This window comes from Pongo pygmaeus, chromosome 1 (genome assembly GCF_028885625.2).
Source record: "Pongo pygmaeus isolate AG05252 chromosome 1, NHGRI_mPonPyg2-v2.0_pri, whole genome shotgun sequence".
Taxonomy (NCBI): domain Eukaryota; kingdom Metazoa; phylum Chordata; class Mammalia; order Primates; family Hominidae; genus Pongo; species Pongo pygmaeus.
The window spans coordinates 2,951,386-2,978,733 of record NC_072373.2 but is presented as its reverse complement, the minus strand read 5'-3'; the positions used below and the strand labels follow the sequence as shown (position 1 = coordinate 2,978,733).

At 39.7% G+C, this 27,348-nt stretch overlaps 1 protein-coding gene across 9 annotated transcripts in view; it reads right to left on the bottom strand.

Annotated features, from left to right (window-relative positions):
- SMYD3 (SET and MYND domain containing 3) overlaps positions 1-27,348 on the bottom strand; it is a 770,143-nt gene that overhangs the window by 327,799 nt on the left and 414,996 nt on the right. The window lies entirely within an intron of this gene.

The window sequence follows — 27,348 nt, the reverse complement described above, 5'->3', positions numbered from 1 at the left end:
TTTTATTACAACACACTACCTGGGACTGTGCTTGCAGGTGAGAAGACCTTCAGTTTTCATTTGCTCCTACCTACTAGAGGCTACAGATATAGATATATATAGATATAGATATATATCTATATATATATATTTTTTTTTTTTTACACTTCACTCATTAGATTTATTTCTAAGTACTTGATGCCTTTTATTTTTATTTTTAGATTTCAGTAAAATAGTTTAATCAAGTCACTAAACAAGCAAATGACAGCAAAAAAAAAAAACCCTCAGAGAGAGAGAAGGGAAATCAGTATCTAGTTGCTACCATATGATACCTAAAATGCCCAATTTTCTTTTTTTTAATTTTAATTTTTATTTTAAGTTCTGGGATACATGCACGGGACCTGCAGGTTTGTTATGTAGGTAAATGTGTGCCATGGTGGTTTGCTGTACCTATCAATCCATCACCTAGGTATTAAGCCCAACACACATTAGCAATTTTTCCTGATGCTCTCCCTCCCCTCGCCCTTCCGACAGGCCCAGTGTGTGATGTTCCCCTCCCTGTGTCCATGTGTTTTCACTGTTCAGCTCCCACTTATGAGTGAGAACATGCGGTGTTTGGTTTTCTGTCTCTGCATTAGTTTGCTGAGGATAATGGCTTCCAGCTCCATCCATGTCCCTGCAAAGGGCATGATCTCATTCATTTTTATGGCTGCATAGTATTCCATGGTGTGTATGTGCCACCAAAGTTCCTCTGTCTATCTGGCAGTTCCTTGCAGATGAAAGCTCCTCCCATGATTCAGAATAATTAGAGCTTTTGGCCAGAAGAGTTCTCAAATTCTTGCCCTTATAGCTACAAACCCATAAGCCTATTTCTAGATCCTTCCCGTTATTCTTATTATAGAGAGAATAAGCATCTCTTGCTACTTTTTATCACTAGACCAATATCTTTCTTCCCTACTAGACATAAGTTCCATGAAGCCAAGACCGTTGACTTCCTTAATCATCTCTAGAACCCTGGGTTCTAGCACATTTGGTACTCATCAGTTAGTCAATATCTGCTGAATGAGTAAATTTTAAAAAGTGTCCTTGATTTCTCCTCCAGACTTCATTAGTTGCTCTTTTCCTGTTCAGATAGTCGGAAAGCAAAGGCAAGGAAAAAAAAATCTCAGAGGCTCGCACAAAAAAAGCTACAAGGAAAAACAAGTTCAGTTAGTTGTTTTCCGTGGTATCTATGACACTTTTTTCTAAATAAATAATGTGTTCTGTCCAAAACACTTTAGCCTACCAACATAGCAACTCTATGTGCAATAATGGCATGACTGCACTGATTCTGCATCTTGATTTTAACTTTCAACAAGTAAAACAAACACAATTTGCAAAGCAGAATTCCAACACTGCTGTCATTACAGCTTTAGATAAAGCACCACTGACAAGGCCCCCTCTAGATTCTACATGAAGACTTAGGCGGACTGAAACCCATTCCTCAGTACTCCAACTGTTAACCGAACCGCCTCCCAACTCTAACCAACTACATCTATAGCAAGCAAATCTTCATATGTAAACATAGAAAATTATTATTTTTATCTAGTCGCACAATAACTTTCTAACTAAGCTTTTATTGAAAAAACGTACATCTCACTGATAAGGAAAAAAAAGAACAATCACTGGTTTAGAATAAATGAGATGCTCTTGTTCCTCTGTGAGCCCCTTTGACTCATGAATTGGTTTAACTTCTGAAACCTCCAGTGCAGGCTGTCCCTATCTATAGCAAGCACCATGCACTTATGAGCAGGAAACACCCATCTGACGAAGCTCAGAACTGTCACGGAAAGGTAACCCAGGTAAAAGCGCATCAAAACAGGGACACACAAACACACACTCTCTCTCTCTCTTTCTCTCTTTCTCTCTCCCTCTCTCCTTCTTTCTCTTTCTTTCTCTCTCTATTCAGGAGTTCTCAATTTCCCATTTCTCCCGGCTTAAAAGTTAAGAGTAATCACGCCTGTAATCCCAGCACTTTGGGAGGCTGAGGCGGGTGGATCACGAGATGAGGAGATCGAGACCATCCTGGCTAACACGGTGAAACCCTGTCTCTACTAAAAAGACAAAAAATTAGCCGGGCACGGTGGCTCACGCCTGTAATCCCAGCACTTTGGGAGGCTGAGGCGGGTGGATCACTAGGTCAGGAGATCGAGACCATCCTTGCTAACATGGTGAAACCCCATCTCTAGTAAAAATACAAAAAAATTAACTGGGCGAGGTGGCGGGCACCTGTAGTCCCAGCTACTTGGGAGGCTGAGGCAGGAGAATGGCGTGAACCTGGGAGGTGGAGCTTGCGGTGAGCCGAGATCGCACCACTGTACTCCAGCCTGGGTGACAGAGCGAGACTCCGTCTCCCCCCAAAAAAAAAAAAAAAAGTTAAGAGTAATGAGGAAAATTCCATGAAGTAGTCCTAACTTTATTTTATCCTAGAGGTAAGTCTGAGGACATTGATTAGTGCTTATTTTTGTTTTCAGTACAATATCCCCAAAAGTTTGAAAAATTAGCTTTGTATAAGTCACAATACACTTCCTATATTACATCCCCTTCTAATAATTTCAGAAAGCTTATAATTTGTATAGGAAGATGGCAAATCTTTTTATTTTTATGAAATTTATGTGTACATACACACACATATATATTTTATAACCAGAAAAGTTTTAGCTACATTTTTAGTTTCAGAGGCTTTGAATTCAATGATTATTATGTAGGTAATTACTTGACCTTATATTTATTTGATTTGATCTTTTATTTTTTGAGACAGGGTACTGCACTGTCACTCAGACTGGAGTGCAGTGGCATAAACACGGCTCACTGTGGCCTCCTGGTTTCAAGAGATCCTCCTACCTCAACCTCCCAAGCACCCGGGACCACAGGCATGCACCACCATGCCCAGCTAATTTTTGTACTTTTTTGTAGAGATGGGGTCTCACCATGTTTCCCAGGCTGGTCTCAAACTCCTAGGCTCAAGTAATCCTCCCGCCTCAGCCTCCCAAAGCGCTGGGATTACATGTGTGGGCCACCAAGCCCAGCCACTTGATCCTACTTTTAGAAAATTCAATAAAGATTACATTTCCCTGGAACATTCTTTCTCCTATAACCAAAACATTAGGCATCAGTTACATTTTCCATGTCCATAAGTAGCACTTTATGTTATTATATTTCCTAAGAACTATTTTAATTATAAATTTTAGATCCAGTGAATTATTTTGGAAAATGTGCATATCTAACCCATCCCTATTTCTAGCCAGAATAGCTTAGATTCCTGATATCACTTCAGTTGTTCCTTTAAGACCGTGAAAAAGGAATATTTGAATCTTCACAAACCTTCACAGAAGCTTGTTGAAGATTTTGGTTTCTAAAAATATTTCTATTTCACTTGATCCTGATTTTCATGTTATATTTCTTTTGCACACCCATGAAAACAAGTTTTCAACTACTCAACCAAAAGTCTGGGGTAGAAAACTGCCCCTTTATCTCATGGTGGTATGAATAGGAGATGAGTAGACAAAACTTTTAGACCTTTACTGGCTGTTCCTACCCCAAATGCCAGCCACTCACATATGTTTTCTCACCCTCAAAATTGCTCAGTTTTCATGATGCTGCATTTAAAACCTATGTCTGAAATTGGTGCTTTGCTTTTTTTTTCTGGGGGAGAGGTGTTTTTACAAGGGAGATTGGGGGAAATGTGGGTATGGAGAAATTTTCTTTCCATTTTCCACTGGCTGGCACTAGAAGAATCCAGTCAGTTTTTCTCTGCTCTTTTTCTCCCTCTGTCCTCTTGGTACCAAAGCAGTTGCCATCACAAATTCCCTTTCTTTCTATTAGTGGATATGGAATTATCTAGCGTTATTAAGAATAAGGTGAAACTGTCTCAGACCCAGGCTTAAACTGCAAAATGACAAAATATATTAAATACTAAAGTACAAAAGAAAAGATACAGAAAAATTCTATAAAGGTGTATATGAATGGCCAAACTGTCCAACATACATAATCCTTGCATAAGCACTGAGTACGTCCTAACAGAGAAAGAAACCAGTTCCAGGAAAATTAAGTGAAAATAATCACATATAAGAGCTTCTCCCCTTTAGCCTTCAGTGACAGCTGAAACTTGGTCATTAAACGGGCATGGAAGACACAGAGAGAACACCATCTTCTGTTTGAACAAAATCCTGACATCCACCAAGAACTGAAATTGGGTCTTTTCCACTTGGAAGACTCCTCTCTCTATAGAGAAAGAGAGAGCTGTTTTTCTTTCTCTTTTTTCTTTTCTTTCTTTCTTTTTTTTTTTTTAGATGGAGTCTAGCTCTATCACCCAGGCTGGAGCACAGTGGCTGGATCTCTGTCCGCTGCAACCTCCATCTCCCAGGTTCAAGTGATTCTCCTGCCTCAGCCTCCTCAGTAGCTGGGATTACGGGCATGCTCCACTACATTCGGCTAATTTTTGTATTTTTAGTAGAGACGGGGTTTCGCTATGTTGGCCAGGATGGTCTCGAACTCCTGACCTCAGGATGCATCCGCCTCCGCCTCCCAAAGCGCTGGGATTACAGGCGTGAGCTACCACGCCCGGCTCTTTCTCTTTTCTTTTGTCTCTTAACTCCACTCCTAAACCCCTCGTGTGTGTTCATGTCCTAAATTTTCCTGACGCGAGATGACGAAGCCCAGACAACGTAGCCACTTCATACTGGGAACCTCGTCGGGGAAACCAAGGTACAGCATTCACGAAAACAGTGAGCAGAGAAACGGACTCCAACTCTGCCCTTTCATTTCAAGGCTCTCAGCCTCCACCTTAGAACCAAATCAAATCAATAACAGGCATCCGTCAGCCAGTCAGAAACGCGGTTAGCACAGCTGCTGTTCAAAGACTGGGATGCGAGGCGTACTGGGGAAAACATGGAGAATCTCCCAGCACCCGTGGGTTGCTGGGCACGTTGGCCACGTGTGAACCAGCTTCCTTTCACGAAGGACTTAGCCGTCGTGTGAAGCTGGAAGAGGTTCTGGAGCAACTGAGGATTTCTGGCTGGGGCTACCGCCCGGTATTATCCAAATCCTCCTGGACTGACCCCAGCTTCCCACCGCTGGATGGGGTGTGGGCAACAGGATTCCAACTTTCCTATGTAATTTCCTCGTTTCCTGTCTGCGGCCACCATATCTCCTATTTTTCCACTCGGAAGACCCCTCTCTCTATAGAGAGAGCTGGTTTTCTTTATTCTTCTGCCTATTAAACCTCAGCACACACACACACAAAAAAAGAACTGAAGTCGGTTCTGGACTCATCCAGGGAAAATGTGTTTTAAATTTGGCTGTGGTGTTCTCCAATGGTCAAGGAGAATATGCTATTGATTTGTGCTCTGGCATTACCACCGCACACTAACAGGCAGTTCTTTTAAACACATACTTGAGTGGTTTAGACAATGTCTGTGTATGACTGAAGCTTCACTTGAAATCCTAGTAGTTCTTGGAAAAACGTGAGCTCAATGAGCTAAATATAGTGCCGACAGGCATGAGTGATTAGCATGGTGCTAACTCTGCATCAGGAATATTAACTTCGTGTTTCAAATGCTACTTTCATCTTTAAACTCAAAAGTTTTTTATATAAACATTTAATAATACCTGTAGCCTTTCTATTGGGCATGAATTCAAAACACAAGAAAATAGGTGTCTTCACCACATTATCGCTGTTCATCACAAACAAAACTGTTAATAATTATAGACTCAGAAATCTGGATGCGTCCTCTAGTCATTTAACACAACTTTTTTCTTTAAAAGTATATGTAGCTTTTACTCATAAATATTATATAAGATTCTGTTACCCATTCAAATCTTACTTTAAGAAAAAAGTCAATTTAGACTAAAGGCCATGGACGTGGTATTATACTTCATTTTTGATAAAATCTGATTAATTATAAGGCATAATCTTACTTTTTCAGGCTGGGGGTCATTTTAAGTGATTATTTTTTCCAAAGAAGTGAGGAAAAAATGCCGAAATGATTTCAAAATTCTTACATGCACAGTGCAAATTTAAACTGCTGTTCGAAATTACTCAAGACCTATCAGAAAAGAGGAAACCACAGGAGAACTAGAAATAAACCTATTTCCATTCTTGGAAAACTACCCTGTACATTAAAAAATTTCATGCTTCTCATAAAAACAGGCAAATAGACCAGTGGAATAGAATAGAGAATCCAAAAACAAATCTGCACATTTACAGTCAATTCATTTTTGACAAAGGCACCAAGAACATACATTGGGGTAAGGACAACCTCTTCAATAAATGGTGCTGAGTAAACTGGATATCCATATATAGAAGAATGCAAGTAGACCCCACCTCTCACCATATACAAAAATCCAATCAAAATGGATCAAGGATGAATGTACAACCCAAAGCTATGAAGCTACTAGAAGAAAATATTGGAGAAATGCTTCAGGACATTGGCCCGGCAAAGATGTCTTTTGATAAGACCACAAAAGCACAGGTAACAAAAACAAAAATAGACAAATGAGATTATATCAAGCTAAAAAGCTTCTGCATAGCAAACAAAACAATCAACAGAGTAAAGAGACAGAATGCGAGAAAATATTTGCAAACTATCCATCTGACAAGTGATTAACAATGAGACTATATAAGGAACTCAACTCAATAGCAAAAAAAACACCAAAAGCAGAAAAAAAAAAATGGGCAAATTAACTGAATAAACTGAATAGACATTTTTCAGAAGACAAATGCCCAACACATATATGAAAAAATTCTCGACATCATTAATCGTTATGAAATGCAAATCAAAACCATGAGATATCATCTCACCCCAGTTAAAATGGCCATTTTAAAAAAGACGAAAAACAACAGATGCTTGCAAGGATGTAGAGAAAGGGGAACTCTCATATACTGTTGGTGAGAATGTAAATTAGTAGAGCTGTTATACAAAAGAAAACATTATGAATGTTCAGTGAAAAACTAAAACTAGAACTACCATGTGACCAGCAATCTCACAGGTGGGTATGTATCCAAAAGAAAGGAACTCAGTGCATCAAAGAGATACCTGCACTCTCACGTTTATCGCAGCACTATTCACAACCGTCAAGATACGTAACCAACCTGTGCCCATCATCAGATAAATGCATAAAGAAAATATAATGTATATACGCGTGGTGGAATATTACTCAGCCATAAAAAAGAATAAAGTCCTGTCATTTGCAGCAACATGGATAAGCCTGGAGGACATTATATTAAGTGAAATAATCCAGGCACAGAAAGGCAAGTATCGTATCTCTCACTCACGTGTGGGAGCTAAAACAATTTGAGGTAGAGAGTACAGTGGTGGTTATCAGCAGCTGGGAAGAGTAGGGGGGATGAAGAGAGCTTACTTAATGGGTACAAAAATATAATTATTATATACAATTATTATGTATCAATAAAACTAATAAATTGAAAATGATTTAAGTTCCTAAAACTTGATAGCAATACCTCAGAGTAATAATTTTTCAGTTTATTTTTTTAAAATTCCAATAGAAATTCTATTAGCAGAAGATAAAATTCTAAAATGGTATCAAAGGGTTCTGTGCATATTTGGATACATTTAATATATAAAAACAATCCCATTCATTGGCAGTCCCCTTCTTACCCGCCAAATACTTTTCTAAAAACAGAACCACAGAGTCTACACAAATTCCTGGTTTACTAAAAGTCGGTATGGCGTGTGTTTCACTACCCTGCATATATCCCCTATGCAGACAGGGGCAGAACTGCGTCTAACTACCAAAACCCACTTGGCCATAAGAGAGGTGGGGCCCCACATGTCCTAGGGGCAGAGCTGTATTCTCACTACAAGGACTACTGCAGCCACTCTCTTGGGGGCAGCTGCCTGGGGGAGACCACCAAGATGATGCAGTGTTTGTGATATTCATGTTATTTCTAATCAAAGGAAAAAACACTACCATAAGGGCTGGTGATAATGTTACACTGAAACTAACAAAGATGGGGAAAGGTACCTCACATGCCAGGTCCTGTGCCAGGGACTTTCCATACACTGCATCCTTTAATCCACACACCAACTCCGTGTGGGAAACACAGCAGCCTACCCAGCAGTATACTACCCTAGGAGGGCTCTGATAGGTTAAGTAACTTTCTTAAACTTACAAGAGAGGACTGAACCATAAGCCCAGTCCTTGCACTTCTGCCTGCTGTGAAAGACTACAGGATTTAAACTTTGTATCATTATGACTTAGTGTATCTGGATACTTGGGGCTCTCTCAGACTGATCTTCTAGTGAGCAAGTCCCCCGCCTCGCCACCACCACCAACAGTCCATAACTTTCCAGACGTTTAAAGCCCTCTGGGTTGTAACAAGGTCAAAGAATTGCCATTCAATGCCCAGGCAGATATACATAGGTCCAGAGCCATTGCTTTCTCTATAGCAAAACTTACAGGATCATTTCTGGCTGTCCCTCAGGACTTTAAAGTCACATATCACATGAGCCATACTTCATTTCTTCACGTCTAAATGTCCCTCCAGAAATACCAGAAATCAGTATCATAACAAACCTAACACACAACACAGTTCCCACTTTTCATATCTAATCTGCATCTAAATCTGCTGAGCATATCTCAGAGCCTCTCTCCAGTGTGCCTCGTTGCCATTCCCTCCCTCCATGGCGGAGTTTCCCCTTCTGTAGCCCTGAATGTTTGCAGCAAGCCCCGCATTGGTATCTCTATTAGACCCTCTGCCCCTCCCAGTGACGTCTTGATCCTCTTCTGCTCGGGCACCATCTTCTTCAAACAGCCTTCTCTGGTCCCCTCAGCTGAACTGCACGCTCCTCTTCTGGGCTTCCAAAGACCCATGCACATATCATCACATCAATGATGCCCAGCATTGGAATGTGTTTGTCTGTCTCTCCCCACACCATGGGCTTGCGGGTGGCTAGCACAAATACAACTTCATACATCTTTCCTTCACAGGAAGCAAAACAATTCGAAACGGGAGTTAAGACTGTCCAGGAGAAAGGGGAAGGAGCCCATGGCCATTTAGTATCTCTTTATAGCTACTCAATCATTATAGATACTCAAACAAATACTTATCAAGCTTATACTATATGCCAGATAATCTGCTAGGCACTCCAAGTGCAGAAGTGAGTGTATATAGGGGCATACAACATGGTAGGTGAGTCAGCACGCAAATGTAACTATGCAATGGTAAGGTGCATACAAGGTTCTTTGGGAGCACAGATTAGGAAGACAAATCATGTCTAAAGGATTCAAAGAAGACTACACAAAACCTGCACATCTGAGCTTGGGACTGATGCATCAGTGGGAGTTAACCAGTAAAAGACACAAGCAAAAGGCAGGCGGACATCAAAAACACCAGTCAAATCAATCAAGCCATAACCAGGCCTTAAACCCAGCTGCTTTCTTTTAAAGGAGAAAAGCAGCCTAAGCAACACACTGAGACTCTGTACAAAAAATCAAAACTAAGCCTAGCATGGTGGCATATGCCATAGTCCCAGCTACTCAGGAAGCCAAGGCAGGAGCATCGCCTGAGCTCAGGAGCTTGAGGCTGCAGTGAGCCGTGATTATGTCATTACACCCCAGCCTAGGCAACAGGCAAGACCCTGTGTCAAAAAAATACAAGAAAAGTAAATAAAGGAGAAATGGCCTGAACATCAACTTCAACTCCTATTTTTCATAGAGCAGAACCATTATTAAAACTCCCTTGAAATATCCATACAAAGACACCTTCTATCAAGCCACGATTATAGTATTTTCTTCAATATTTATTGGAAATTATATAAAATATTTCCCCCATGAACAGTAGACATGCAATTCTGTGAGAACTGAGTAAATAAAACCAATATATATCAAACAGTACCTTTTCTGCAGTTGAAAGGTAAGCAAAAGCATCCTCTGTTTAATAAACAAGAAAAAAATGTTAAGGAAGAATGTAGAATAGGTTGCCACCAAATATGCAAATGCATTCACGCTTAATACCTATTCTTAGCTCAAGTGTCTAGAGGTTGCTTTGTGTCTTGGGCATCAATCTCAGAGCAAGCAGAATAGATGATCTGAAATATTAAATCCTAAACGGGTCTTGCCATTGGGCAGCTGTGGGCTCAGCAGAACCTCTGTGTACACAGTCTCATTACCTACTTGTTCAGGCCTCTTTGCTGGCAAAAAGTATAGCTGAATAAACAGCAAGACAAGATCTGCAATGCCTCAGCACTCAGAAAATTATGATGATGGGAAGAATGAAGCTCTGAGGTCAAAATCTTTTAAACAGCAATAATCTTTGTACTACATCAGACACCTGGCAACCTCAGTCTATTGTACTTATGGGAATGCTTTCTAGATGTTCTGATTAATATGGGTACTTGGGAGCCTGAACACAAAGACCTAACTGGAATACATTGCAATTCTGAGCCTCAGACAATGTATATGAAAAAGATACCAGAACTAACTTTTGTTGAACAAAAGGACTCACGGTTCTTGCAAATGTTTATCATTGTAACAAATGTTTATCATTGTAACTCTATTTCCAGTTACATGACAACAAGTACAGTTTATGGGAAGAGACATGTGCAACAACCGCCAAATGATCTGTCCATCTTATCAAAGACAACGAAATGATGATTCCCTGCTAGTGTCTAGATATTACTTATCCAAGCTGTTGATTTGTAGGTGTTCATTCCATTTTCTCCTACGTAATCCAGTAAGAGACTCACAACACAGACATGCAATTTACAGTTGCTGCGCAGGATCATTAAAAATTGTTTCATTACAAAGTATTTCTTGGATTCTTAAATATTTGGAAAATGCACAAAACACGTGAAACATATAGTTGTTCAGACAAAGAAACATCATTCTGATCTCATGTTTTCTCCCCAGGAAAAGACTTCACAGCAATCCATTCCCTTTACATTTATTGTTTTCTTAATTTGCACCAAGCACTGAGGAGCTCAGTGCTTGGCACACATTAAGAAAACAATAAATACGGAGGGGGTTACAAACTATGTTGATTCCCTGTTTTATGCCTCACTCTGGGTGAATTCAACCGTCTGAAGGGATAGCAAAGTCAGAAGTATGTGGCAAGCAGCAGGATGCCTAGATGGTTCCAGCTCAGACAAGGTTCCAGGAGAGAGCCTACCCATCTTTCCCAGGCCAAAATGCTTTCCATGTAATAAAGGTCACCAGTGGTTGCCAACATGCATATACAAACTATATTGGCTTGGTCAGAGTTAGCTGGAAAAGCAAAACCTCTGTAGTACTCGAGTTCTCAAATAGACCTGTCCAAAACCTCTCATTCCTTTGTTCCAACCTTTAATTCCAACCCCACAATCTCACCCCAGTTTCCAACCAGTACTTTCACCGAGAGGGCTGTACCACTCCCTGGGAAGTCATACAATACCTTCTGCTTCGTGCCCAACTCAGACTTGGATATCTACCTCGTACCTATCATATGAATATGATGTAGAGGAATGTCTGGGGCCCTAGACCTAAATCACTTTGTTTGGCACCTGCATCAGCCTTCCTTAGTGACAATCTTAAATCTGGTTGGTTTTCTTTGAGAATTTATTTCCTTCCCAAGTATATTTCTGTGATTAAAATTATATGGTGTCAGAAGTTTAGTTTCGATTATATTTTACAGACACTCTTCTACATTAAATTTACCTTCTTGCTTTTCTACCATCCTTAGTTTTGTTGTAGTGCAACGCTGTTCTTCCTTCCTGTGTCTAATTATTTATAAATTACCATTAAACTGATTTTTATATTTTATTTCCATCAAGATAAACAAGATACAAACAGATGCCCTCAAAAAAGTTAATGATCAATTGGGGAAAACTATATCTATACCAGCACCCAAAAAGACAGCATAATTCAATGCACACATGCAAATCAAGAACAAGAAAGATGATGGAATTAGCTCCAAAACTACTAACCTTCACATTAATCTGCCTCTTGCATGTCAATAGTTTATTTCAAATATTCAGTCACTGTCAATCTAAGAAAGTCCTAAATCCAAAACCCTGTAGGAATGACGTGAGTTTCCTGGGTCCCGCACACGTTCGAAATCCTGCTGTGTTAAGAGGGTTCAGAGAGGCCAAAAGGCACCATTCATGGACTTTAGGAGAAAATATTTTGTATTTTGTGCATTTAGAAAAAGGCCACAATTTGAATGTTTCAATATTTAAAGCCAATAAACAAGGAGCTATTATTTAATTTTTAAAAAATCTTTTTTCAAATTTCCCTGGAATATTTTATTTCATTTACAAAATAAATGGATGAAGATGACAAAATCTTAAAACTTTTTTGAGGTTGAGTGACTTACTGTTCTAAATTTTACATTAACAAAATTATGTTCATCACTTAGAATGTGACATTGTATTTAGAAAGTCAGCTTCCCTTGTCCTATTAAAATGGTATTTAGATTATAAGTATTTTATTATACTCAACTTTTCAAAAACATCATTATTATATAAAGAAAGATATATGTAGTTATATGTACATATATATACACTCACACACACACATTGTAATCCTTTCAGGCTTACGCATAAACACGTTAAAATATTGAAAAGCAGCTCCAAAAATAACTAAAATGTCACTTGCCAAACTACTTCTAGGCTCTCTCTGGGAATAGTAGAATTTTTGGTCATTAAAGGAACAGAATGTTTCCTATTTTGCTTTTCTCCCACCCTTTTCCAGCTAACCTCTTCTAACCAGTCTCCATCTTTAAATAATGCTAGAGACCTACAATAGTTTTCAACTATCAGATTTAATCTCTTTGGTTGTATCAGACTGATAAGGTGAAAATAAACGGTAATAGCCAGTTTGTGTTGGGCCTATCAGGCAAGTTGTTTCTTCAGAATAATATTCAATTTGATACGTATTTTGAAACAAACAATTACTTTGTTTTATGGCTGGCTGTGAATAAACAGTTCTCTAAGTTATCAGTGAAGGGACAGCAACATTTGACCATCTGCTTCTCTGTGGCAACAAACTGATTTCCGTGGGACGACTGAGTAAAGCAAGGCTGTCTGTCCCAAAGAAGTAGAACTATGTCCTCAATAGGCAATGGAACAATGACTGAAACTGAGTCACTGAGTCCTAGCACTGTCACCAATATCCCGAACAATCAAGCTTCAAACCCAAAAAGGTGCAAATAAAATTTAAGACTAGTTTGGGTTTGGTCCCAATGGGGCTAAGAAAAACTACTGATTGTTGAACACTGGATTCACTGACAACTGGAGAGAAAAAATTAAAATTCCAACATTATGATGTTAATAATAATTTCATCTGCAGCAACATTCAGAAAGCTGATTAGATGATCCTGACGGGTGATTTAAAGGGAAAGGGAAAAACACCCTTGGCATAATTTAATGAGAGCTTCAGACTGAAGCATATTCAAGGGTTTCATGAAGGACCTTCTCATGGCGTTTTAATAGCTCCTTCCAATTCCAATTAACTTGTTAAACGCCAGTTCTCATTGCCTCATCAGAAACCCAAAGCCATTCTTTTCTGATTAAATCATTAAATAACTGTTCACAGTACAATGACTAGTAAGTATTTATGGACAGCCCAGCACTGATATGCAGCTTTCAGTTCTCCATGCCAAGAGAAAACCTGGAGTGGGCGATTTAAAATCACAATAAATTCTATTCATCTTCGGAATGTGCTAGGTTATATTTACCTAACATAGTCACCCTTCTTAATTGTTTTACTGGCACTAATATATAGATTAGGAAGACAGGCATGGTGGCTCATGCCGGTAGTCCCAGCTACTTTGGAGACTGAGGTAAGAGGATCCCTTGAGCCCAGGAGTTCAAGGCTACCATGAGCTATGGTTGTACCATTGCACTCTAGCCTAATGAAAGAGCAAGACCTCAACTCATTAAAAAAAAAAGTTTATTTTAGATTAGTATAACCTTTTCATACTTTCAATAGACTGCAGAAATGAAGGGAGTTCATTTTTGTGGAAAAGCCAGGTAGGTAGTGAAGAAATGGGAAAACATGTCAACTGTGACCGGATGAGTCAGATGGCTCCACTCAGGAGTCACTCCAAAGCCTGTGGACGTCTCCACCGGGCAATTACCACAACAGGCAATGCCTATGTCAACCCATACCAAAGCTCACTTTTTCCACACATCTGCCTGCAACCTTTGCTTCCCCCCTCCCTGATTGCTTGCCGACCCTCAGGACTGGACAAACATGGCTCAAGAGACCAGGGTTCTGGTTCCAAGTTTGAGCTTGTCACCATCCTCCCAAGACAGAAGATATTCACCCTCAGAGTTGGAAAATGTCAGCTCTGCCACGTCCTCTTTCCTTCTGCACTTTTATTTTTTGTATTCCTGAGCATCATGGGACAGTGCTCCTCTGAGAAAATGAATGTGACTCTCCAGAGGACGATCCACAGCAAACCCAAAGCCTCCTTTGCTTACAAGTTATAGAAAGATCCCACAAACACTCTATTCTCTATGCAACTTCTTGTCCATGCAGTCTTACCATGGAGGAGGATATTACGGAGAAAAACAGGCTTTGACTATAAAAAACAAAATAAAATAAAGCATAATCAACTAAAACTACCATTTAACTTATGCTGTGGGTCACTACAGCAAAGAAATGATCAAGTTTCAGTATCTTCCAGAAACTAGATAAATCGTCATAGCTTGTTTAAATGAATACATCACTAATAATACGTACTTTTAGGGTCTGTTTTTTTTTTTTTTTTGCAGATTAAGAAGCTTATAATATGTGAAGTTCTGTCCACAGTTACCTGAGATGTTAGGGTTGGTTGAGCTTAAAATACATACTTCCAATTAGAAGCAGCCAAATATAATTTTTTATGTGAGAAAATAACTGCAATGCTAGTATGACCCTTTATTTTCCCAGGGCTAAAGTCAGGAAACAGAAACAAATATAAAAGTATCACATTCGTATCAATGGGTTAGTGAAGACAGGAGCTTATCCTTTAAATGCTGCTTAAAATGCTCCCAGACTCGCCCGTTTATCTGCACCTCTTCCAGCAGAGTGTCTGCCACAAAATGGCTGTTCCTTCAATCTCTGCCAATCCCCATCCACATCTTTCAACTGGCAGGAATTTCCCTAATTAAATGCTACCTGCAGTATTTTTACCACACTCTCAATCATCACTGTACTTAAAAGCTTAGCTCATAACTGTCTTTTAATGCTTTTTAAAATATGGCTTATGTAAATTTTATAAAAATCATTTAATTGTACATTGAAAATGGTATTTTATGGCATGTAAATTATGTTCATATGTGGTTACGTTCTTGTTCTCAAGTTATTTCATTTTGCTTCTTTTTCTTTAAAATTTATTCAACACAACAGTTCAAGGAATGAAAAGATTCCCTCTTTTTCTTTAACATCTTTTCACTCTTCCCGGTAGGCAAGCATAAGATAAACATTAAGTGACACATAATTGCCTTAGTCTGTCTTTTGAGCTCAATGCCCTGAAAGCAGCCCAATCTTCTACCTTTTATGTTTGTTGGTAAATTTAAACTGAGGAATTAAACAGGATGCAGGTGTTTGAAATTCTCTTTGTTTGGCCTATGTAAATACCTCCATTATCCGTTTTAACAATCTATTCCTAAATGCTGATGATTCCCAAAGTTCTATCTGGCTTTAATTTCTCCAAAGACCTCTGCATCTGAGTACATAACTGCCTGCTAAAGATCTCCAGGCACCTCATATGGTTTCTGGAGCTGAACTCATCATCCTTCTTCCCAGCACACACAGGCTCTCAGCGATGCTTCCACTATGTACGTAGCTCAAGATTGAACCTGTGTCACCTCGAACTCCTTGCCTCTCTCCTACTTTCTGACTTGAATCCACCTCGATGTCCTACCAATTTTACCTTCTAACTATTTATTAACTCTTTAGTCTGTCCCCAATATTCCTGCTCTAGTTCAGATTCCAAATATTTCTCACTTGAACCACTGCACCGTGTCTCAGGTGTCTCCCTTATTCTCTACATCTCAGATCCCCTTCTCCATAATGGCCAGCACAATCCCACTGAAACTCCATTTGGTTGGTTACTCCTCCATTGAAGGGTAAACCCTTCAATCGCTGTTCCTCTCTTTCTCACTCAACCACAAATTCTCACATGTTATATAGAACCCAGCCTCTGAGAATCTGGCCCCAGCCATCTCTTCCTCTAAACCCTACAGTCCCTTCTTCGAATGTCTCTCTTGTTTTCACCGGCTAGCACGTTCTCACCTCCTAATAGTATTCTAGGCCAGGCATGGTGGCTCACACCTGTAATCCCTGCGCTTTGGGAGGCTGAGGCGGGAGGATTGCTTGAGGCCATGAGTTGGAGACTGGCCTGGTCAACAAAGTGAGACCTTGGCTCTCAAAAAAAAAAAATAAGAAGAAGAAGAAGAAGAAGAATAATAATCCTACCTACTCCGGAGGCTGAGGTGGTATTAAACCCAAGTGTTTAAAGCAGCAGTGAGCTATGATCATACAAGTGCACCCCAGCCTGGGTAACAGAAGGGGACCCTGTCTCTATCAAAACAAAAACCAAAAACTATTATCCTTCATTGACTTTCATGGACCCACATTCTTAGCAAGATTTGCTAATTTTGCTATGGCTCCTGTGAGTCTGCCTACCGTGGCCACACTGCTGTATGTAAGTGCCTGTCCTCCACTCTAGCACGTGAACTACCTGAGGGCGGGATTTATTCTTGTGTTTCTATCCCCAGCTCATAATACAATGATTCTTACAAGGTAAGCTGTCAATAAATATTGAAGAATGAACAAATGAATACAGGGAGTTCAAACATGAGAACTAAAGGTCTATATCAGAAAACTGCCAGTCAAGATTCTAGCTGTTATAATACAGAAGGCCCCATCACATTCCCCAAGACAAATTTATATTTTCCCACTGTCCTTAATTTTAATTCTTAGACTCTCATTCCTGAAATAATGTTATTATTTTGAGAATAGAATATTAAGGCTATCGAGAGTGATGCTTCTCTCTCCTCTTGGATGCAAAAATTATCTGTATCTTCATCCACAGGAAAACATGTCCCTCCCTGTGATTCAGTCTGTCCATGTAAAAAGAAAAAAAAAAGCTTGTGCTCCTCACCTGGCCCCCCATCTCTTCCCAAACCCCACTCATTCACTTTCACCTCTGAGACAGTCCTCAGATTTATTCCCTCCTCTAAATTCCCAGAGCCACTGCTATAGTTGAGGTCGTTATCATCTCTTATTTAGACTGTTTTGACAACCTCTTAACTAATCTCTCCCCTTCTAGTCTCTCCCTTTCGTAACCCACTCTTTATGTGCCTGGGCTCTAACCAAAACTGATCATGCCTTAAAATCTTCTCATGTGAATAAGAAAAAGCTCAAAATTATTAGTGTGAAAATCAAAGCCTTATACTGTCTTGCTTCATTCTACCTTTCTAACCTCACCTCCCTGGGTGCATTCTAGAACCCACCCATCTGCTGATCACTTCTCAGCAGGCGCTGTGTGCCATCTCTCCTCATTTGTGCTCATGCTTTTTTCCTTTGACTTTATCCCTCTGTCGCCCCGAAAACTCCCTACTCATCCTTGAAGAAAACCTCGTCCAGATGAACCACTCTTCTATAAAACCTTTCAACCTGCCCAATTACAAATCATGACTCTTTTCAGGGTTTCTGTAGCATTTATCTTATATGCCTGGTATGGAACACAAACTATTAGTTCTAGCTCCACTCTAAAATGGGAACTCCTTTGAAAGAAAAGTCTATGAATTACACATCTTTGAATATTCACTGGCTGAGATAAGGCAAGAACAAGTCTTACCACTGAATTTTCAGGAGCACCCAACAAAGCTCCAAGATGAAAACAAATTTGTGGAATAAAAGAATCACCCACTTGTAAGAGCAAATATGCAGAATTGGGTAAATGAGTTAACATAAAATACTTTGAAAACATAAATATGTCCAAGATGATTTAAACATTTACTGTGAAACATTCCTGGCATACAAAGACTAGAACAGTGCTACTCAGAGTATGTTGTTCACCAGAGACTGTTGTGGGTCCACTGTGAAATAAGAAACAAAATAAAGAATAAGTATTTAGAAATTTCTATAGCAATGCGACATGGCTGATCCATCGAAATGCAGGCTGAGTGGGCTTGTCTCCTGGGAGAAGGTACTGGCTGGTTCGGGTCTTGTTGAACTTGTGTATAAAAGTGACACATGAGGCAAGAGCTGCAGGCTGGTCATGTTGCAATAGGACAATATTTGTCTGGGACAGACTATACATGGGGGGAAAAATAACACAAGCCTTTCGCGAGATAGTTTAAAAAACAAAGGGAGTAAAATAAGAAATTCCAGTGTACCAGAACCAATTTCCTCATATTTACCTTCCATATTCGCTTGAGACCTTTCCTCCCCATGATAAAAAAAAAATGATAGATACAGTTGAAACCACCTCTATGTCCTTCCCCAACCCTTGTGTTCCCCCTCCTGCCCCTATATCATTTTTTAAATAGGCTACTGTCAAAGGAAAAGCAGAGCTGGATAGTAAAGCAATGAAAATATTTTTTATCAGAACTACAGCAACAGGGGGAAAGAGATCTCAGTCAAGACCCCAGGCTGAATCCAAACACAGAATCGGCTAGTGGGACTTTATAGCGAAAGAGGAGGGTGGCAGTCGGTGAATGAAAAATTATTCAGAGGCAAAATCATAGGTAAGAGGAGATTCTGGCTACACCATCCTAACAGGATTCTTGCCAAAGACAGGCCAAGATGATGAGACATCACCCGAGGGAGGATGAGGAAGCCGATCAGACATTGAGAGTGATCAGATATGAAGGACTGGGGTTCTGGCTAAATTGACTTAGCAGGGTTCTTGCTAAAATGCACACAGATGGGCCCCGGTGGGGACAGAGTTCAGGAACCTGACTAAAGTTTAGAAAAGCAAAGAATCTTTGTCAGCACCAAATCCTGTTTAGGAGGATGAAATTTTCCTGTTGAGGATTAGGGTCATGTTTTATTTCACCAAAAAACACTAAAGATGAACAATGATCGATGTTACTGTGCAGACTCTAGTCTGCTAAATATTATGTGAAAAGGTGCTGTGCCTCCTTGTCTGTGACCCTTCAGCCACAGCTCATACAACTCAACTCCTGAACTCCAAGTGAAAGGCCTTCAGCCATAGCTCATACAACTCAACTCCTCAACTCCAAGTGAAAGGCCCTCTGCTGCCCCAACCTGCAGAGGGAGAAACACCTTAACTGAAATGTCTACAATTTGGAAAGAAAGGCTAAAGAGCATGTTGTATGGCTGTAGAAAGAATAACACAGACAACTGATTTATTACTAATAAAACAGACTAAGAACAACGGGCTGATGAGACTTAACTAAAAAGATGCTTATTCCAATGTTAGAGGTTACCTCAGAGAAGACACACAGAGAAAAGAAATGCCCAAAACGCCAGGTAGAAAGTAATGGTTAATCAAATGGGCACTGCCATGTCAACGGGCCTCCTGAAATTCAAACCCTCTATTTTTGCATGGCTGCCAACTCATTTCCAAAACATCCACCGCTAATCAAACTTGTTTGGCTGCCTCCTTATCGAAACTTTACAAAACTTTAATTTCAGCCTCATGAGCCCTGCAGCTGTAAATTAATTGAATAAAATTTACAAACATTATGCAGTGAGATAAAGCACTTTCAAAGTCTTTTCCCTGTTTGGTTGAGTTAGCTGCCTAGCATGCCAGTTTTGCTTGACGTGAGTTCAGAGTCCCTGGAAACCTTCCTAATCCTACTCTCTAGGCCTTGTGCCTATTCATGGAACCATGTTAACCCATATCCGGAAAATTAATAAACCTCGGATGGGTTTAAGCACTCAAAATACTCCTGATACTTCTTGCCATTGATCATATTGTAGACATCCTTTGCAACAGGAGAATCCTCCTCAAAAGACCACAACGGCAGCAGATAAAATCCCGAGGTTATAAGCATACAACAAAATGTCTCATTTAAGATTACTGCAGTCTGAAGCCAGGAATTGAATTTGCTGAAGGTGCAATCACTTATGCCTTAGTTAAATAAAGATAGTCCCAAAACTGATTTCTGAACTTACCCATTTCTCAAAGGGAGCGCAAAATTATCATGATTTTTAAACAGCAAGGCGAGTAAACTGATCGCCTCTGTATCTGCCAACTGTACAAATGAGTCAGCTAATCAGGGGTTACATACATCACACTGACAGAGAGGCGAGAGAAGACCATTAACTTTCTGAAATGAGAAGTCCTAATATACTGAGGGGCCACAAGTCACTGAGGATTTCCATAGTTATGAAAGAAGAATTGAAACATCTCTTCCCTCTGGTGGGTTTTCACAGCACAACTGCCACAGCTTCCAACTGAGGTCTAGTCTCTGACCTTCCCTCTTCATCAATTTTATCAGCATCTGGAAGCCCTCTGGCCTATGTGGAGGCTTGGGGGCAATGCAGGCAGTTTCAAAGCTTTTGTCTTATGTCAGAAAACCTGGGTGTAAAACAACCTCTGATATGAACTACTAAGGGACTTGTATAGATTCCTTAAACTTTCCAAAACACTGTTCTCAACAGCAAAGTGAGGGGAAAAACGGCTCTCAAGTAGGGTTGGTATGAATGTGAAATAAGAGAAAGTAATACAAGAGTTGGGCATATAATAGGCTCTTAAAAAGAATTTTGAAGGCCGGGCGCAGTGGCTCACGCCTGTAATCCCAGCACTTTGGGAGGCCGAGGCAGGCGGATCATGAGGTCAGGAGATCGAGACCATCCTGGCTAACACAGTGAAACCCCATCTGTACTAAAAGTACAAAAAATTAGCCGGGCGTGGTGCGGGCACCTGTAGTCCCAGCTACTCAGGAGGCTGAGGCAGGAGAATGGCATGAACCCAGGAGGCAGAGCTTGCAGTGAGCCGACATCGTGCCGCTGCACTCCAGCCTGGGCGACAGAGCGAGACTCCGTCTCAAAAAAAAAAGAGAATTTTGAAATGGAAATGTATCTATTTTTCCTTTCTTTAGAAACAAACAGAAAATGGAGCCAACATATCTCACCACAGATTGCTCTTCAAATATGCGACCTTATACCAAAAGCAGACAAGTTCACAGAGATTATTTTTATAATTTAATCATAGAAAAGACTAGAATATCAGGTAGTTGGTGGCTACAGAAGTGACTGCTCCCCACTCGAGCAAGGAATGGATAGAATAAGTCCTTGAAATAAATGCTCAGGTCTTCCCTTAGTAATTCTGGACAGTGGGGAAATTAGCTCATTCAAACAAAGTTTATTAAATAAATAAAATCCCAGCACTTGTCTCTTTAGACAAAAACCAGATGGAAACAATACAAAAGATTGCTAATGCTTTGGCAAATGAATCACTCTTCCAAATGCCATTTACAAAAGCCCACCAGACCTCCAGCTGTGATGATGCCATGGGAACCCCTAGGGCAATTATAAGTGTATTTAACTCAAGACCAGAAACACAAGAGTAATTTTTAAAGACCCAAAAACTTCCAAATAAATAAATCTGGAAAGGAATTACTGTTTACACCACAGAGCCACAGGTTCAAATAGCCAAACTTAAAGAAGAAAAAACACACATGTGTATATCTACTTCATCGTGTAATCTCTGAACAATAAGAACTTTATTGAGTTGTCACTAAGGAAAGAGCAAAATCTAAGATGGGTAGTTTCTGGAAAATGAAAGTCCAGAGAAACTTTACCATAAAATGAAAATTATAATGGACTTACAGAGCTGGTCTTCTTTGGGTTAAGAAACAAAAGTCTTCTTGTGCAAAGGAAGAATTCAAAAGAGGAATTCTTAAGTAGATGGCTGATGCATCCATGTCTAAACATCCAAAATCTACCAAGCACCTACTACATAACTAAGCCCTGTGTCAGGAGCTGTGGAACAAGAAGAACCATTAAAACTTATCTCTGACCTCAAGAAGTTTATAGTTCAGGGAAGTGACTGACAATCATAATACAGAGGCATAAGGGCTATCCAAAGAGGGTCATGGGTTACGCTATGAATACAGGTATCACATCAGAAAATTACCGTACTTAAAATCTCAGCAAAGAGATTATACCCTCACACAATTAATGTTATCAACATCCATCCAGTCTCTCAAGCTCACCCTCTTCAACAATCTTCGCTTTACTGAGTTCCGGGTGGACTACTTAAACATCATACAAATTGATTCTGACATCACAATCACTGCCTGCTTCCTAAAACTTGCCCTCCACCGTCTATTATAAATGCTTTCCAATCAGTGTTCCCATTCTTCATTCTATTCACCGCTTAGTTACTAGAATATTTTTCTCAACCATGAATCTGACTTCACTCCCTTTCTTGAAAACCTCCTGTAGTTCCTGTTGTGTACAGGATAAAGGTCAGACAACTTAGTATAGCCCAGCTCAGTCCAGCTAGCAAAGCAAATACTAGCTTTATTCCCTGCAAGCAACGTAAGACAAAGACAACCACACTAAACTCAGTATTAGCAGACCATCATCCTCCCTGAGGCCTCCACTGCTTTGCATACACTCTTCTCTTTCTCAGAAGGTCCTTTCCCCTCCTCCTGTTGGTGCAGCCAATTCTTTCTCTCCCTTCTAATGCACCATCTTCTGTGTAGTCTTCTTTATTGCTAGGTTGGGTTACATCTTTGCTCTGTGTCTCTATAACACTCTTCATATGCCATGAAACTGCATTTGTTATATTGGTATAATTTTATTTGTCTTTTTTCTTCCTAGACTGTGAGCTTCTGGAGTTCAGGGACCATTTCTTAATCATCTTCCAGAACCTATCACAATTAATGACACAAAGAATATATTTGATAAAAATCTGATGAATGAACCACTCTAAATGCAACTCTAATAAAGAAAATTACTGCCTATTCAGTTGGAACTGTACCATGTTACAAATGTAAAATTATGTATAGTCTGATAAAGAAATACTGTAATAGCCTTGGAAACAGCTCAAATACAATATTTTTTTTTATAAATGGATTCCTTACCATTCAACTGTACCAGCTTACTAAAGGGTAGCCCTACAGCAGTCACTTTGCACTTTGCAATTCATTTGAGGTTCGAAGCTAGCTCAAGGGAAAACAACATTAGTATTAATAAACTTATTTTTAAGTGTAAGGTCAGAATTTAAGGGAAAATAAATAAATATAGTATGTTCTAAGAATCCAAATGAATTTTAAAAAATTGCCCCCTGCAGCTGTAATTTCTGTATGGATGAGAAAACCTTAATTGCTTGCTGGCTTCCAAGAAAGCCATTAACCTGCATTTAAAAATTCAGCTTTCATCAAGAACAACCTCACACATCCAGCTCTCATGGAAAAAGGAATAGAAGCCTCTGACCTAGTTCTCAATTATTACCAAACTACTGATGATTGATCTCCTGGTCTCCAGGTTTGTTTGTTTTACTAAAATAAATTCCTTCTGGAGCTGCAGGTGCTTACCATGGGGCTGCGCAGGTGGAAAGCAGCCCAGTCTTACTATGAGGATGTCAGTTTGCCATCTGGGAACAAGGAGGAAGAAGCAGAGACCTGGGCAAGACCTCAGAGTAAGTGTCCTTTTTGGCAGCTCCCAGGGGGCCCCATCATATGTTATAAGAAGGCAGAATTATTTGAGATAAGGACAGGAGCTGAAATAAGCGGTGCTAATACTGGTTAAAAGTTGGTGCTTCAGCTGCAGCCACAATAGATAATGTCTCTTCAGTTATATTTCCAAGCTATTTCTCATTTGGCAATGTACACTTACATCAAAACTGGGAAACTCTCAGAAGTGGCAGGCCTTGGCAACAAGTGAATGGAAACTGTGAATTACAGTACATGCCACTGAGTAAGGGTTGTACATCTAGAAGCCAGAAATCAGGTTCTGTCTTGGCTCAGCATCTAACTAGATGTGTGGTCTTAGACAAGTCATTTAACCATTGGGGATTCAGTCTTCATCTGTAAAGAGTTCATTTAGATGATCTCTTAAGTCCCTAAGATCCCCATTGTTAGGTCCAGGGTCAGCTTCCAGCCCATGCTGAAACCGGAAGGGAGTGGGTGGATGAATAGCAGACAGCTGAAAGAACACTCAGGGGGCTACAGGTAGGTGAAATACAATTTTATTCAGCAGCTGTCTTACACTGTGTGTCTCGGCTGCTTGTTCCAGCCACTCCCAAGCACAGATCTCTATTGGCTCTCTCTCCCTTTGGGGTCAACAGCTTAACTCTTTCCCTCTGAGCGCAAGCAAGTTGAGCTATGTCCTGGCTCCCCACTGCAAGACAGACAGATCTGGCGCTCTCTCTCTTTCTTTGGGTGCAAGCACGCCTGTACGGTGTCACCAGGGCAATTATACCTTTTAAAGACAATAGTGGCAAAGAGCCAAGTGACGGCCCTCTCATGTTATGGGTACATAGCTGTGTTTACATTATACATGGAGTTGTGCGCCTGCGCTACAGACTCGCTGAGTCACCCAGGATGTTTACCTCGGCCTATCCTGCCTGGCTGCAGTGCAGCCATGTTCCTTACACCTACTAATTCAAAAGTACTGTAATTCCATTTTAAGGGTTCTAAACCATGAACATTAATATAATTTAGGATTTTAGATATTTCTCATTTAAACTTAGGAGCGAACTCTGCATTAGGACATTTCTCTTTTCATTGTCCATAAGTTAACTCACCAAATCCTTGCGCAAAGAGAAACAAATATGAACTACATAAGAAATGACAGGTGAGCCTTACCAAGGACGCTGACCCATAGATAACATCTTAGTATAGCATATATATAGTATATGATAGAAACATGCCATGGGCTTTCATACCCTCTACAATAGTTCATTATAAGTTTCATCCCCCAAAGAAGGCAACTTACATACTTAGGTTTTTCTAAATAGAATCCAGGTGCTTTCACCAGTGATGCTCTCCAAGGGATCCCATCATAGTAATCAGTCTTGCCAGTGCCAACTTCAGTTCTACTAAATTTAATGCCCTCTTATTTTGACTCAGGAATAAATTATCTCAATGGCTACTCACATGGTTCAGCATAGCACACACAAAAGCCACACTGAGCAAGCAGTGGTCCTTTCCATGCTACACAAGCAAGAAATGCCTATGAAGACAGACTTGAGTGCAGTCTAAAGAATCTTTTTGCTTTGCCTTAACACTCTATTTCTGGATATCCTTGCTCAAAAAGAAGTCTACTCAAGTTGAGTATCTTTCCTCTTTATAAGCCCTTTGGCCTCAGGAAGACTGGTTTCATTCACGTGGTCATGTTTTTGCACAGCTTAAGACTAAACTGTAAGATCCTTCCTTCTGGGCTCCTACAAGGGTATGCCAAAGTCCCCTTGAATCACCAAAACAGTGCACATCCCCTTTGCATCCCACAGCAGTCTGCTAGTTTATGTAATACCACAATGACAGCTATCTGGAGTGGAACAGTGACAGTGCTTTTTCCCAGACTACTTTACCAAGTGAAGTAAACGGTAGAGGCAGCAATAGGTCTGCTCAGTCTATCGCTAATACAAGACCTTGCTTATGACAGACTTCAAGAGCTGCTTATTAGCCAGCTGTTAATTCATACAAACTGCACGGAAATTCATTCTGGAGCAGTATTATTTGTTTCACATTATACTTAACCTTGAAAAGGTTAGTTTTTCAATGGGGGATGATTATCCTGGATAGATGCATACCCCCTACAAACATGAAACTAGCAAGTTCACTAAAGATTTCTCAAGAGCCACCAAGCTAGCAAAAGTCGCAACCAAATAATATTACATACTCTGCCCTTCAGAGCAACCTTCTTCATGCCGAAGTCTTCGGTTCATAGAATGACTGACTTATTTTCAAAAGAGTAAGACTGTATTGCATATTGTAACTCTCTCCAAATCTATACTTATGAGCTAATTCTTCAAAAGGTAAGATCAATTACCACACAGAAGGAAAAGCCATCCATTTTCTTGAAGCTGTCAAAATTTGAGCTGTCTCCCATAGGATTTCCAGATAGTTATGAAAAAAATCAGTATCTGTCAATTTTGGAAGAAATTTAAAAGTGGTAAAATGTTCTTATAAATCGATATTAAAATTGTGGTATAATTATTGTATATTTGGATTACTTTATTTGCTTTCCTCCAAATCATTTCTTTACTAAATTCCCCTAAGTTAGCTTAATAATGAGGTTTTCTTAAGGAGAAATCTGTTGGTTATACACATAAATTGCTAACAAAAAAGGGATCAGAGCTAAATGGATCCAATTTTTCCTCCTCCATATGCTTTAATACAAGGCTACTGCAGAATTTACACCATGAGTAATGTGTATTTTGAAAACCCAAGCTTAGAATAGCGGTATTTTGTTTCACTATCAAAAGATAAAGCAAAAAAAGAAAAAATGGGCTACACTAATGTACTTTTAAAAATATACTTGGAAAAGAAATGAAACTATTTCATTTAATGCTGTCTTATAAAACAGAAATGCCAATATATTTATACAGAAATAATTCAGCATCTTGAAGTATAAGTAAAAACACTAATGAAGACCAGATTTTTAGAGTTATTTCATACAAATAGAATAAATTTAGGCAGGACATGGTGGCTCATGCCTGTAATCCCAGCACTTTGGGAGGCTGTGGCAGGTGGATCATGAGGCCAGGAGTTCGAGACCAGCCTGGCCAACATGGTGAAACCCCAACTCTACTAAAAATACAAAAAAATTAGCCAGGTGTGGTGGTATGAGCCTGTAATCCCAGATACTCATGAGGCTGAGGCAGGAGAATCGCTTGAACCCAGGAGGCAGAGCTTGCAGTGAGCCGAGATCACGCCACTGCACTCCAACCTGGGCAACAGAGCAAGACTCTGTCTCAAAAAATAAATAAATAAATAAATAAATAAATAAAATTTAATAAAAAGAGACTACCCATTGTTTCCACTAGAATTGCTGCCAAGGGAAATATACCTTTTAAGGATCAAGGCTTAGAATTGCTTTTCACTTATTAGAATAAAATCTATCAGCAATCTGAAGAAATATATAAACAATCAGCAAATTCTAGTTAGACAGCTACAGACTAGGTAAATTACTAAAACGTGTCACATGAAGATAAAGTTAGTCTTGGTAAGAAGAGAGGTTTAAAATCATTTTTGCTCTTAGATGTTTGCTGACAGATAAAATAGAGAACTTCATTTTCACCAAGTAATGCAAAGCATAAAAAGGCATCAATATAGTGCTGTGCTGCTTTTGTTAAAATGGTACAAGGAGGAAAAGAGAGTATCTTCTAAAAGTCCTCGAATGGGAAAGCCGTAGTTTATCACGCGTATTATCACTTTGTATTTACATAGCATTTGTTTCCCCCACAGA